This window comes from Coturnix japonica, chromosome 1 (assembly GCF_001577835.2).
Source record: "Coturnix japonica isolate 7356 chromosome 1, Coturnix japonica 2.1, whole genome shotgun sequence".
NCBI classification, from domain to species: domain Eukaryota; kingdom Metazoa; phylum Chordata; class Aves; order Galliformes; family Phasianidae; genus Coturnix; species Coturnix japonica.
The window spans coordinates 98,170,860-98,185,780 of NC_029516.1; the positions used below are offsets into that span (position 1 = coordinate 98,170,860).

Here is a 14,921-nt window from a genome sequence, read left to right on the forward strand (position 1 = left end):
GTTTTTCCAGCTATATATATTTATTCAAGACAGACATACCTTCTGATATCTCAGTAAAGAACAGTGTCTTCTAAACTGTCATAGTGGGCACATTCTTGTCTTTAATCTACAGTAACTCTACAAATGGCCCTCAGATCTTAGGAGAACTTTAGTTTTGTGGTAGAACAAGGGGGAATAGCTTTAAAATAAAAGGGGAAGATTTAGATTTAGATTAAGTGTCAGGGAAAATCTTCCCCAGAGGGCAATGAGGCGCTGGCACAGCTGCCCAGAGAAGCTGTGGTGCCCCATCCCTGCAGGCGCTCAAGGCCAGGTTGGATGGGGCCCTGGGCAGCCGGAGCTGGTGGGGGGCAGCCCTACCCATGGCTGAGGTTGGGGTGGGTGGGCTTTGTGCTTCCTTCCAACCCAAACCATTCTGTGAATCTATGATCTCCCTTTGGATTTGTCCAAATACACTGCACAGTGGCTGCAGGTATGGAGAAAGGGAAATGTAAAACATAAATGCGGGTTCCTCCATGAATTGATGGCGTCCACTTCTAGAGGATTATATCAACTAAGCAGCAGGACAGAGTAGCAGGGAACAGCCAAGTGTGCATTGCTGGGAAGAAGCCTCAGAAAGGGAGCCATGGGGCTTTGTAACTGCACACAATACCAGCAGGGCTGCCATGGCGGGGATTCAGTGGGGCCCCATTACAATGAGCAGCACTCTGCTTGGTTACAGACTGGAAGGCCTGGGCCCCTGCCAGCAACCTGCTGATTAATGCTGTTAGCACCTTTTCTTCTCGGAGGGAAGACAGAGGGATGGCAGAACTGGCCAGGGAAAAGTGCACTCTTTACCCCAATTCTCTCTTGCTTCAGTCTGGAGGGAAGGTTGATTTGTGGCTCATGGAAGGGATGATGTTAATGATGATAGTAAAAGCTATTTAATTTTTTTTCTTTTTTTTTTTTTTTTTTTTTTTTTTTTTTTGGTTGTTGTTGAAATCGGGTTAATATTCTGCAAGCTTAACTCAGTTTGCTAAAAAGGTCAAAGGGACACTCACACAGAGCAGCAGAGGTGGGAAGTGGACATTGCCTCCCTCCTCCTGGCACCAGAAGTTGCAGGGTCTGCTCAGCTTGTCCTTTTCAGCTGAGGACCAGCTCATGGCCCCTTCTGCTGCACATTTGTGTATATGTCCATATTAATATCTTTTAATTATGTAAGCTGACTTTTGCAGAGCTGGATGCCAAGTGTTCATTTTATTAATGTATCACAAGCCAGGGCTGGGCTGGTCCTTCAGGGCTGGTGCATGCATGCCTGCGGAGGGGCCTTCCCTTGCCCAGCATTACCCAGCGTGACACTGCTTGCCTCCACTCTTACCCAAACATCTTTTTCACACTTAATAGTTTAAGTATTCAGTGGACAACTTCCTCTTCTGCACTTATGCATGTGTGGGGAAGGGGAGGGTGCTTGCTTTAGTTTTTACAGGGAAAGAAGCTAATGCATCTACACACTTGTGTTAAGGATCTGTAACTCAGTGTGTGAAGAAACTGAACCCCTGAAGTGTCTGGCATCACCGCCCACTGCATATCTTTCCACATGAAAACGTCAACATTCCTTGGCTTCTCCTTCTACTTTACTGTTTAAGGCCATTAACCATAACTTTTATTGTTCCTACAGTGCTTCATCATCATAGCTCATTTCCTACTCTGTTAATATTCAGCATATAATACTCAGATTTTGCATTTTCCATTCTCAAGGAACCCCATCAATTACGACACAAACTTAAAGCTGGTGAGGGATCTGGAGCACAGGCCTTGTGGGGGGTGGCTGAGGGAACTGGGATTGTTCAGTCTGGAGAAGAGGAGGCTCAGGGGAGACTTTACTGCTCTCTACAGCCACATGAAAGGTGACTGTGGTGACGTAGGGATTGGCCTCTTCTACCAGGTAACAGCGATAGGACGAGAGGGAATGGCCTCATGTTGTAACAGGGGAGGTTCAGGCTGCAAATGAGGAAAATTTTCTTCTCATAAAGAGAGGTGAGGCAGTGGCACAGGCTGCCTGCCCAGGGAGGTGATGGAGTCACTGTCCCTGAGGTTTTCAAGAGCCACACTGAGATTAGTGGGCATTGTGGTGATGGGCTGCTGGCTGGACTAGGTGACTTTAGAGGTCTTCTGCAATGTTAATGTTTCTGTAATTCTGTGATTCGTCCTCCTGTCCCAGCTTTAAGCACCGGGGATCTCATTATGCCCTACTTGTATTTCTTTTTCAACACCAGGTGAAAGAGCTCTGTTCAGCACTTCCCAAGAGGTGCTACAGTTACACATTCATCCACAAAACTACATCAGTGACCTCTTCTAACTTAGAAACTTTATTAGTCATTTAATAAGTAAGCTTAAAATAAACATATTTTGACTTTGAAAATACATTTACATCTGCTGCTGCTAACAAAAATACACATGCACTTCTCTGCTTTAAGTCTATTTGAAAACCAAACTAAATGAGCAGACATCTCCAAAAATCACATGAAACAAGGGGTATTCTTTCATTAGCATATTAACTGAAGGCACGGAGAATCCACATGGACTGAAACCAATTACTGTTATCTGGGAGTGGGAGAGAGCAGCTTGCACTATAGATTAGAAAGGTGTGGCCCTAGGAACATTCTCACTTCTTTCCCAGCTTTTCACAGAATTTTTCTGGAGTTTCAAGCCCCGCATAGATGGAGAAACAGAAAATTACCTCTTCTTGAATCTTTCTTTCTTTTTTTCTTCTAACTCTGCTTCCTCCCAAGACAAAGAAAGTCTCAGGATTAAAAATTTTTTGCTTATTCCCAGAGGGAAGAAACCGTCAGGGATAATAAGTAACCTTGACTTGCCTTAAGGTGCATGGCATTTCAATGTGTTCCTTGTCTATAACCACAAAACAGAAGAGAATAAAAAAATCAAATACTGCTCTTTGTTGGATTTTTCCAGGTGTAGAATGTAAAAGCAGCTGCATTTTCCTCCACAAAACAGAATTTGACTTACAAACTTGACTTGCTGTCTTGCATTGAAATAGTCTCCATGGGCACACTGGCACAGAAACTAAACAACAACTGTAATGTATTGTATGATTTTTTTCCAATTCTTGGGACCTTTTTTCATTGATCTGATTGTTAGCTTTGTGCTTCACCTATAGCACAAGCAGCCATAAATCCAAATTACTCAGCCAGTTAAACCAGGTTAATCGTTACTTTTGTACCATCAGACACAACTTTTGCCTGAAGGATGCATCAGTGAATGTGAGTTTCAATGCAGACCAATCTCACTGTTTTAATATGAAAAAATTACGCAAATACATCTTGAATTGCATTTAAAAATATTTCATTGAATGGGAATTGGAAAAAGGAAAGTGACTCCAATCTTACACAGTTAGTTTTAAATGAGTGGCAGAACCATGTTTTGGTAGGAATTAGAATCAGCTCTATTAGTTTTGCTGATATATACAGAAAGACACTGATGGGGAGATAAAAGAAACAACAACATTTGTTTTGCTTTGTTTTATTTTGTCCAGTTAGAAACCAAAAGTGATGTTTTGAATCCAAATGTAACCTTAGACAAGATTAATATTCATTTAAGAGATTTTCTGACCTGAACATCTAATTATGGTTTGTTTAATTATGTTTTGTTTTGAAAACACTGAGTGTTCCTCATGATATCATAAATCAACAAATCACTTCCATTTTAAAGATCCAGGGAGACTACTGTCCCACTGATTTTCATTTCTTTCATAACAATTCTGTTCAGAAGAGAAAAAAGGAAGGAACTAGATCAGGTGAATTTTCTGAATACCTGCGTGAGATAAGCAGAGATAAATCCCATCCAAAAAGAATTGCCTTTTGTGTGTCTGAATAAGAAAGAGTTAGGGTTTTCTTCACTTTCAATCCTAATGCAGCTCTAGATTTGCTGCAGAACTTTGGCTGACTTGTTTCTATCTGCTTCCATTTCCTGCTCTGGAAAAGGGGATTAAAAGTAAACATTATCAGGAGCACTACTGCCATTTTCACGTTGAACCAAATATTTGCAAAAGTGCTCAGAAACTTGTGGGTTAGGCAGTTACAAAAGGGTAAAAATGAAACGTCCTTTGCTTGCTTGCAGCTTGGCAAGCCTTTATGGTCTGTTCCCGCATCAGGTATAAGTACTTGATTTTTATCAACAATTGAACATTGTTTTAATTCCACAATAAACTGGGTAGACGAAGTCAGAAAACTGTAAGTCATGGATTGGTCACAAACAAAATACTGATACACTTCACTGAGTCCAGCACGCTGTAAGCAAGTGACAGTATTCTTCAGCAAGACAACAGTTATCTCAGGAAAAGAATATTTAATTGCAATTAGGAAAAACATCTTTACAGAGAGGGTAGTTAGGTACTGGAATAGACTTCCCAGGGAGGTGCTTGAATTGCCATCCCTGGTTGTGTTTAAGAGCCGTTTGGATGAGGTACTCAGGGATATGATTTAGCATAGGGTTTTTAGAGTTAGGTTACTGGTTAAGCTGCAGTTGGACTTGATGATCTTCAAGGTCTTTTCCAAACTGGGTAATTTTATGATTCAATAATAAGGAATGGATGTTTACATATGCAAATGGAAGACTGAAGTTTGTGTTGGTGCAAATCCGAAAAAACACTCGTGGTGAGAGGGGTTTGCCATTCCTTGACATTCAGTAAGTTTTGTTTTCCATGGAAGCAGGTGGACAGTTTGCCCATGTGTTTCACATGATACCTTAATGTTTGTGAAGAAAGACTTCCTACAGCATTTTGCAGTTCTGTTTTGTTGTCGTTGTTTTTTAAATTAAAGTAGCTCAGAGAAGTGCTGTTTGCAGCATCATATATTTTGGAATGGAGGAAAAAATGTGATTTCTGAAATATTCTGAGTCAGTTCCTGGTATTCCACATCTCAGTATCAAAATACTGACCTGTAGTAGAACACAACCAACAGACTTACCATGTGCTATATTTTCCTCTTTTATGTCTAAAATATCTTTACATTTCTTCACCTTCCTTTTTCATGCTTAGTTTAGGTTTGACTCTCTCCACTGGTTTACTCTGGTTCAGCTGTTGCATTAACTCCTAAAGAAAGAACTATCTGTCTGCTGTCTGTGCAGGAAAAAAAAAAAAAAAAAAAAAAAAAAAAAAAAAAAAAAAGCTTGTGTTTAAAGGCACCAATAAAAATAAAACAATGCTAAAATATTTCTTATCTTTAGTTAAGAAGATGGCATGAGGAAGCAGATCTTTCTGGTGAATAACGAGAACTGTGGCATTGCTACTTTTCTCTGAGAGGTGGAAGATTAATGCTTTAACTCTACCTTTACTTAATTGCCAATGCTTCAGCATCAAGCATGCAAGTTTTTGAATGGGAAATTTCTACTCTAATTTAACTACTTGTTTAACAAACTTTGTCTTACTAGTTTTATAACACATTTTGAATTAAATCTCAACCACATAGAAATGCATGAAATTTGTGTATAAAGTTAGAAGTGGCTAGCTGAAAGCACGTTTTCTCTGCCATTGGTTGGATGTATATATGTCCTCAAACTGTTCTACAGCCCTACAACCTCCCAGTAAATAATTTTCAGAAGGTAATTTGAACTCATCATTTGACAGGAGTAGGGGCTGGATAATACAGGTTTTTGCTGGTGATAGACTTTTCCCAAAAAATTCTGTGGTAACAGCAATGGTACTCATAAAACAGAAAACAAACAAATACCAGTTAGGACTGGCATCTTCACTGCTGCTTTTCTTAATACAGTTCAGGGTATAGGTACCATGAAACAGACTTATTCCTGCGAGAAGCCAGGAGTTGGACTTGATGGTCCTTGCAGATCCCTTCCAACTTCACCTGTTCTGTGATCCTATTACTAGATTCAAGTACTCTCTACAAAGTTACACTGAGTGAGAAAGCAGAACTGCCATAAAGATACAAAGATAACGCAGCCTAACCTTTAGGTGGTAACTTTGTACCACTGTTGCTAGTTATAACATAAATCAAGGAGGGACCGCGAAGTTTCTTCACATTTTATCTGTCTGTACATGTTTTAAGGAGAAAAAAAATATATATAGATAGCGTGGATGAAACTCACATTAAGAATTTTTTTTCTTTTTTTGTCAAAAATATACATAGATAGCATGGATGAAATTCACATTAAGAAGTCATTTTTGTCAGAAGATAAATTTATTAACATGTTGGGTATTTTCCATCTCAAGCATCACTTGATCAGTGCCTTAAACATGTAGCCTATAAACAAATTATATCTAAACAAATCACAGTCAGTAGACCATATTATTTTGGAAAATTATACAAGTTGCTGGAATTTGCACGTCTGGTAGATACCAGAAATCTAACTTTTCTGCCCTCCTATTTTCTTTATTTTCTTTTTAATCTTTAGTTTTAGTTTAATCTTTACGGTTTTTTTTATTATTATTATTATTATTATTCCTGTGGAGGCACATTGCAAATATCTATTGAAGAGGATGTTTTGTAATCTTCATTTATTTTCCTCTTTTATTAACGTATCTATTTCTGTTTAATTTCTCTGTACTATATGTATGTTGCAACTGTTAGCATTGCCAGCATCACCTCATTAATCATTTTCATTGCATTTTCAATACAAAGCAAATCCAGGCCCTGTCTCCAGTGAACTTTGTTCTACTGTACTACTCCAGCACAACAAAAAGGATTTTCTCACCTTTGAGCATAGCATGAATGTTGTAGGTGCCTATTAGGTGAAAACATGGAATTAAACCCTACTTAATCTGACTGTACAGATGCCAGAGAGAGCTATGCCTCCAGGATGAGGTTCATGAGTGTTCAAGAGCTCTGTGCTTTAGTGCATTGCCACTTGCTGCTCATTTCAAGCTTGGTCCTGATGAGACTGGTTTATCAGGGGAGTGTGAGCACAGGAGCTGGGAGAGTCAATTGGGAAACAGGTGAAGGTTCAGACCTGGGAGATAAATACAAAGGGTTGTGTGTTGGACAGCACAGTAATCTCAAAGATCAGCAGAAGTAACCATGGTTGAATGCCTTACCACAGCACAAGCCATTTATGATGGTGACATTTAGGTGAGCTAGAAAACATACTGTTTTTCAAATATTTTCAGTGCTTTAAATAATAGAATAATAGAATCACAGAACAACCAAGGCTGGAAAAAAAACCCCAAGGTGATCTAGTCCAGCTGTCCACCTACTACCAATATTTGCCCACTAAACCATGTCCCTAAGTACAACATCTAAGCATTTCTTGAATGTCTCCATGGACGATGACTCCAGCACCTCTCTGGGCAGCCTGTTCTAGATCCTGACCATTATTCTGGATAATAAATTTTTCCAGATATTCAATCCTGTGAGTGTTGGGAACTGCCAGAATGATTTAAAGCAAAGAAACCACAAAACAGTCAGACTTTAGCAGCCCATGACATGCACCAGAAGGACTGGTATAGAACTAGTGACTGAGGACAGTACTTCAGCAAAACACCACCTGTTAGATCCTTCTCTGAGGAGACATGAAATATTTGTCTCTAGATATGCCAAAAGTGACAAATTAGCCCAAATGCCCATTAGTCATCTAATTCCACACAAACTCATTGACTGTCAAACACTGAGTTACTTATCAAAAGACTTCAAAGAGGCCATTGCTCCTTGTACACCCAGAATAATTTGACTGTGTGTACTTTCAGCACAACCCAGCTGCAGAGGCTACAAAATCAACAGGAGCCCAGTGAGAGCAGGAAATAACATCAAGGTACACCACCAGGGTTATGCCACACCACTGTGCTAGATGCCCTACCTTTAATGGGAGACAACACAGGCCCAGCAGTGCCCAGGCTGCTCTGAGTCTGGATGAAGAAGGCAGCTGCAATGTAAACCTTAGGGTGAGCATTGTTTCCTGACTCTTTTTGCCTGCTCTCCCAAGGGCTTGCAGTGGGGCCCACCTTGACCCAAGCCACTGCACAGAGAATGAATGGAGAGAGCCAGCTGACATTGGAGCTGGAGCAGGGCACAGGCTAGTTTAACCTTATGATGAATTCACTGCACTGGAAAGATGGATCCCACTGTGCTGCTAGACCTCATTATCATGAGCCACAACATTTTCAAGCAGTCAAACAAAAGGATGTTTGAGCTGGATTACCTCAGATGAGTGGAGTTGCTAAACATAGCATAAGGAAGAGGGTAGAGGGTGAGCCAGAGGCAAGTGTCTCACTCCTGAGACAGTGAAAATCCTGTGTGAAAATTATCAAGGACAATAGGGCTCTTTCCTCAAACTCTTACCTAGGTGGGACACTCAAGCTATCTGGCTAGCTCTGGGTAAGGCAAGAATAGCAGTCTTTGTGAGGCAAGAATAAAAGACTCTGTGGTGAGATTTCATATTTTTGCATGTCTACAAGAACAATGAAGTTTTGTTAGGTTGCTCTCTCCAGACTGGCCAAGCCAGGAGCTACATCTTACTTCGGACACTGACTGAAGGAACTGGAAGGAACGCTGTTCCACTGAGTATTCCAAATACTATAGAATCATAGAATCACAGAGTGGTTTGGGCTGGAAGAAACCTAAAGGTCCACCCACCCCAACCCCTGCCATGGGCAGGGCTGCCCCCCACCAGCTCAGGCTGCCCAGGGCACCATCCAACCTGGCCTTGAATGCCTCCAGTGATGGGGAACCACAGTTTCTATGGGCAGCTGTGCCAGCACCCCACCACCTTCTCAGTGAAAGTTTTCTCCCAACGTTTCCTCTCCTTTAGTTTAAAACCATTCTCCCTTATTCTATCACTATCAAACTGTGTAAAAAGTTGGTTTCCTTCTTGTTTATAAGCTCCTGTTAAAGTAACAAAAGGCTGCAATTAGGTCTCCCCAGAGCCTTCTCTTCTCCACTCTGAGAAAGTCCTGCTCTCTCAGCCTGTTTTCATAGGAGGAATGCTCCAGCCCACTGAGCATCTTTGTGGTCTCCTCTGGACCCACTCCAACAGTTCCACTCCTTCTCATGCTGGAGCCCCAAGTCACACAATAGTCCAGGTGGTGCCTTGTGAAGGCAGAACAGAGGGGACAATCTCTTCCCTTGCCTTGCCCATCACCTCTCTTGATGCAGCCCAGGATGCAGCTGGGCTGCAGGCACACACTGCTGGCTCATGTTAAGTTTTTCACCTACCACAACTTTTGGTTATGTGTAAACAATCTCTTAAAAGCCTCTCATAAGTGGCACATACTGTTCTCATGCCAATATTCATTTCCCTCAGGAACAGAGCTGCAAATTATTTCTCATTGAGGCTATTTTCTAGTGGCATTCTGGACCAGAAACTTGATTTTCCTGCCTGGCTTTTGCATATACCTCATAGAAGTCTGATGACTGAGCCACTCAGGAAGTGTTTGCTACCTACAAGTACAGTTTGAAAAGGCAGTTTTCACTGAACTATAAAACAGGTACTGAGAATAAAGTCATTGTAGCACAATGTACATTAGTTGCTGCTAATCCCCCTAGGAAGTGCCCCAGGCTTCAATGAGACTTCCCTCCCAGCCTCTACTGAGAATAATGATGCTCATAGAAATAATAGACCTATAAAAGAAGCTTCTTTTCAACATGCCAAAATGTATCCAAGTATGTTCTGCCTTAGGTTTAAAGGCTGATGGGCGGACATGGCAGATCTGCAAAAACCCTAGTTTAGCCAATGGAAGTGCTATGGGAGAGTTTGGAGTTAGTCAGGCTTTAAAGCTGAAACAAAAAACTTTCCACCATCCTCCCTCACACTGCATGGTTCATGTAGAAAAATTACTTAATGTTATCCCATATGTGAGCTTAAAAGAAACTCACCAAATATCTTATGTGACCTATTCAAAGCTTGTCTGGAAAAAAGGACTACAGATCTGTGCCAAATTAATAGGGAACTGGTTCTCCTTCCTGGTACAGACCAAAGCAACCTCTTTCATGGTACCCTTGCTGATGTTTTCATTATCATATCCAGTCATATAATATATACTATCATATCTCTGAGCCAAGATGAGATGCAGTCTCTTAAGTCCCTCAGGTTTTCTGACAAGTACTTCCTGAAACTGAGAAGATGAATGCAGAGCTGGCATCTCCATCCATCCCTGGGTTTGCTTCACCTACTTCTTTAGGAATGTTAACACCACATCCCAGCCTGATATTCACTCAGCCTATCTTAAGAAGCTATTAAAATGCCCACAGAAGGTCAGATACATTATGATCCATGACTTTATGAAGACATCCTAGGAAATCTCCTCAGAGTTGCTGTTTGATGTGTGAGGTCCACAGCTAAGTCTAAGATCAATATACTTCATCCTCATTCTTAGTATGTCTCTATTTATTTATATGTTCACCTACAGCAGTGTAAGTCCTACCTGTAGCTTGTGATGGCTACTCTACATTGATTTCAAAGCAAGGGCTTTGTGTACTGCTAGCCAAGGTCCCAGACCTTCTGAAAGATTGAACAAACGCAACCTGGTATTTGTCAAAGCTGCTTTGTTTCAAAGCCTATTTGCATGTGATAAAGAGGCAGATATATTCATCTTCTTCCTGTGGGCATTTACAGATGGTGCATGATGAAGGCTGGATATAGCAGTGAAGTGCACAAGAGTCAGACCTGTAAGTCACTGCTTAAACATACATAGCTGTGTCTAGCTGCCCAAGTAGACTGGGAAGATGCACCTGAGTGATATCATCTTTGCAAAGGTAATAACCCTTTCTGCATTTTAGAGCTTGGAAACTGTTCTTTCAGCCAACTCAATTAGAACCCACATGAAAAGATACATATATATACTACCTGCAGCAAACTTGTTCCATGCTTGGCTTTGTCCCAGATCATCTGAACTCAAAGTAACATAAAGGGTGAAACTAGGGATCAGGGGTCCCAACAGGGTAGTCTGAGATGGAAGATAGAGAAATCACTACAGAAATTCTTCCACATTCTTCAGAGAGCAGCTGACAGACAGGTGCTCTCTCGAGCAGGCAGATTGGATCTATCAGCTGCAAAGGGCAGGCAGCTGGAACAGGATTTTCACACTTTTCAAACAACCCCCATCTGACAAATATTTAATGGAGTATTGCTTAAAGCAGTCTGCCACAGGTGACTTGCAAGACTTGTTTCAGTAATGCTGTGTGGAAGACAGATGAAAAGATGGTTATTTTTGTGTCACGTGGTTGATTTTTTTCCCCCGCATGGGTTAGCAAGTTTAAATATAGCATGATTTCATAGCCAGTAAACAAAGTGACAGCTTTATGTGATTTGCTTATCATAATAGATGTTGGCATATCTCTGTTCTATTCAGCTCCATGCTCGTAAACTCTAATTCATTTTTCCCTTCAAGTTGTTTTTCCCATCCCACATGACAGTTATGGAGACCTATCTTTCAACTGTGCTGCTGTGAGATGGAACTTGCTTGACAGAACTCCTTTGTTACCAGAGTAGCAAGCATCACTCAGCAGTTTCTCCTCTTTCCTATACTGTTCAAGTGAGTTCAAGATCATCCCGCTGCTATGGTCAAGACCTCCTAAAAATGCGCTTTGATAATAAAGACTCACCAGTTAATGTTGGAGAAAGAGGATAACTTCCTTCTGTGTATTTTGCCAATGTGAGAGAGTATTTAAGAACAGGACCTCTTTGTGCATTTTGTTGTAAAATTCTGCCAAGTACACATTGGTCACTATGTAAATAATACTTCAATATTTGCATGATCAATTATATAACTACAGTGAGCAACCACAGACTGCTGCAAACACAAAGTAATTTGTTGCTGTTGTCTTCTCTGGAAATAAGTTGCAATAGCTCCTTCAAAGTCAAGTTTGTTTCTTCACCATATCCTAAGAGAGGCAACCCATTTTCAGGGGGATGCAATGTACCTCTACCCTTTGCAACAAAGGGTGGCTCCTCAGATCCCACTATGGTTGCACAGATTATAATCATTTCTATTTGCAACTGATCTGGTGGAACATCTCGCTTAAAAGGACAAGGTTGTGACTGCAGAGCAGCATTTTTGCCCTGAATTGCAACACAGGTGAAATAGAGATAATATTCACAATGTGGCTCAGGCTGTCAGCTCTAAGACCTGAAATTCCCAAGTGCAAACAGACGCTGTGAGCCAAAGCCCCTTCCTGGGGGCAGCGCCTCAGGTGCAGCCGATAGGGCAAGCCCTGCTGCAGGTGGGGAATGCAGAAGGCAATGGAATGAGCCTAGAGAAACCTCTGCTTTTTTTTTTTTTTAGGTCATTTTTTTCCTGGTAGAGATAAGCTCCCAGACATTCCTCTGACTGGAGCTGCAGACCTTCCAGGCATGGTGAGGTGAAATCAGCCCAGTGCTGCTCCATGTTATGTATAGTTATGTATATATCCTATACAGAAAATGGGTGGTATGCAGAAAATGATTTGCCATTGTGTTTCTTAAAGCACAAGCAAAAATCCACAGGCTGTTCAAACCTCCATCATTCTGAAGGCACAATGGGTGACTTTAAAAGGGCTTGATCCAAAGAGAAACTGAGCCAAACTTCTTGAAATTGATTTGGCTCTCAGAAACAGGATTTTCAGAAAGTCGGATTCTCCTCTGAAATCCAAAAGCCAGCCAGATAGTTGGGAGATACTATCTTTTATAGAATTTAGGCCATTCCTAAATATCTAAATAAAAAATTAGAGATTTTCTCCATTTTTTTTTTCCCCCCCTCTCTTCAATTTTATTTCTTGATTGACTGCATTATCAATACTAATATTTATCTAAGATGAAAAAGGTTTAGGAAATTAACTCAATGGGAGTAGGACCTGAGCAGTTATTTTAAGAAAGTGAAGAAAACTGATTTTGCTTCATGTGAAAATAAGCTATGGAAAAGGGATAAAGCTTCTGTGTTTGACTCCTACATAGATGAATAAATAGATACATCAATAGATGTATGTTTTTGAAGAACAAAGGTGTGTGGCTTTACTGAAAAACTGATGTTACTCTAGTTGCCCAATATTACTCACTGAAAGAGCTTTCCTGCATAAAGATGTATCAGGTTAAAGTTTGTATCCTAGTAAGGGAATCAAAAGGATGAAAGTAATCGGTTTTGCCTCCATCTAACTCTTGGTCATAGAAATTTATGATCAAAATACCATCAGGAGGTGTGGATTCACTTATTATTCAGAATTATTTTAATGGTATATGCATTATTTATGGTTACTTGAAAATATAACGTATAGGCAACAGTGCATATTCCCATTCCTGTTATTACACTTCATTTGTATTGGCCATAAGCCCTTAAATTATCAAGCAGTATTACTTATTATTAAGACATTTACATTTGAAAAACATACACATACTGTTATATAAGTAAACTGAATGAATTGCAAGAGTTGGAATAATAACAGTTCTAGATAATATCAAAATGAGACTTTGCTTCAGTTTACAGGTACTTAAGAGAACTGCAGAATGGAATTGTAGGGTGAGAGAGGGGTTTTAAGTGGGACTTCCTGCTTCCCCCAGAATTGCATTTAGTAACATGATCTGAAACACCCTGGTGTTATAGGGCCAAAAATGCAAATTCTGATATATATGGCAAGGCTGAATAATCCCACTGGATTACATGGTCCTGTTTGTAACAGGCATCGCTCTCACACTTGTGTGACACTTACAGGACAAGCACCTTTAGCCAGGTTCTTCCTGTCCAAAGGTACTAAGAGCACAAATGCACACAGTGTCTCAGTGGAGATGTGGGAGGCTTAGCTTATCTAAAAATTGGACTCTGAATATCTACCAGCTTGGGGTTTTTCCCCACAAAACTCATGTAAAGCTGTTGGCTACCACTTTAACTCCAGGTAAAAGAGAAGACGTAATATAAGCATGTTGTGTTCTTTTCTGTTTAAAAAGAAAAATTGAGGAAATTCTCATCTGTCAGCCTGATACATTCTATACTTGAAAATACAAGCAGTGTGTTGTTTATTTGGTATATAGTAATGTGTAGTTGTTAAAGATTGGATGGCATTATGGGTTTTTAAAAATATATCTATTAATACTGATGTAACATACATATATTTTCTCCAGTCCCCCACAATTAGACTAGTTCAGCATAGACTCAAGAGATTATATGGACATTAATGAAATTTCAAGGAATCATAATCTTGAAGTTAATGTCAGGAGAAATCAAGAAGATGTGTGTACAGTGACAATAATGTAAAGATGGTAATGGTACAAGAGAGGTGGTAATAAATATCCAAAAGGTTATCTACAGGAAAAACTCACCCATATAGAAGCCTTCAGCCTGCTGAGAAACACTGAGGCAATCTCCATCAAGGAGCAATCTCCAAAAGATGCTGCCTTAGTGGTAGTCAGCCCTTAAATGAGGTCTAGAGGAGGTGGAGTCAAGCTCCACCCCTTCCGGGAGCACAGCTAAATTACTCTCACCTGTGCTCCCACAGCTGACACAACACTTGCCTCAGCTGATTAATCAGAGGTTCAGGCTGTGATTGCCAGTTTCCCATGCAATGTGATATTAAGAGTCTTAGAATGAAGATATGAGCAACAAAAATGAGAATGTAATTAATGTGGAAGGTAATAAAAAATGGAAAGGAAAAATCAGAAAATTTCATTTCAAAAGGAATTTAGGATGCAAAGAGTATCTTGGCCGCATGAACCTGCAGTAGGATATCAATGTGTAATAGTTTAATGCTCTAAATATTAGTATAGTGCTCCCAGTTCAAGGAGATAGAAGAAATAAAAAGGTAGTATGCAGAAGGAGGAAGCATGGAGAGGAAACCTAGGAGGAGTGCAGAGGCATTTCTTAAGCATATAGTGGTTGGGTTAGGAAAAGCAAATATCAGCTGGAAACCTTGTGAAACCTAGGTGAAACCTTGTGACAGACAAGAAAAGAGGTTTCTGTAAGGGCACTCACTGAAAAATAAAGACTAAGAAGTGGGCCAGCTGTTCAATGTGGAGAC

The 14,921-nt window shown here is 40.4% G+C and overlaps 1 protein-coding gene across 1 annotated transcript in view; it reads right to left on the reverse strand.

Annotated features, from left to right (window-relative positions):
- TMPRSS2 (transmembrane serine protease 2) overlaps window positions 1-14,309 on the reverse strand; it is a 33,449-nt gene extending 19,140 nt beyond the window's left edge. Inside the window, exon 1 of the mRNA XM_015882911.2 lies at window positions 14,227-14,309. The gene's annotated coding sequence lies outside the window, so the exon portion shown is untranslated. The remainder of the gene's footprint in view (window positions 1-14,226) is intronic.
- Window positions 14,310-14,921: the final 612 nt, after the last annotated feature.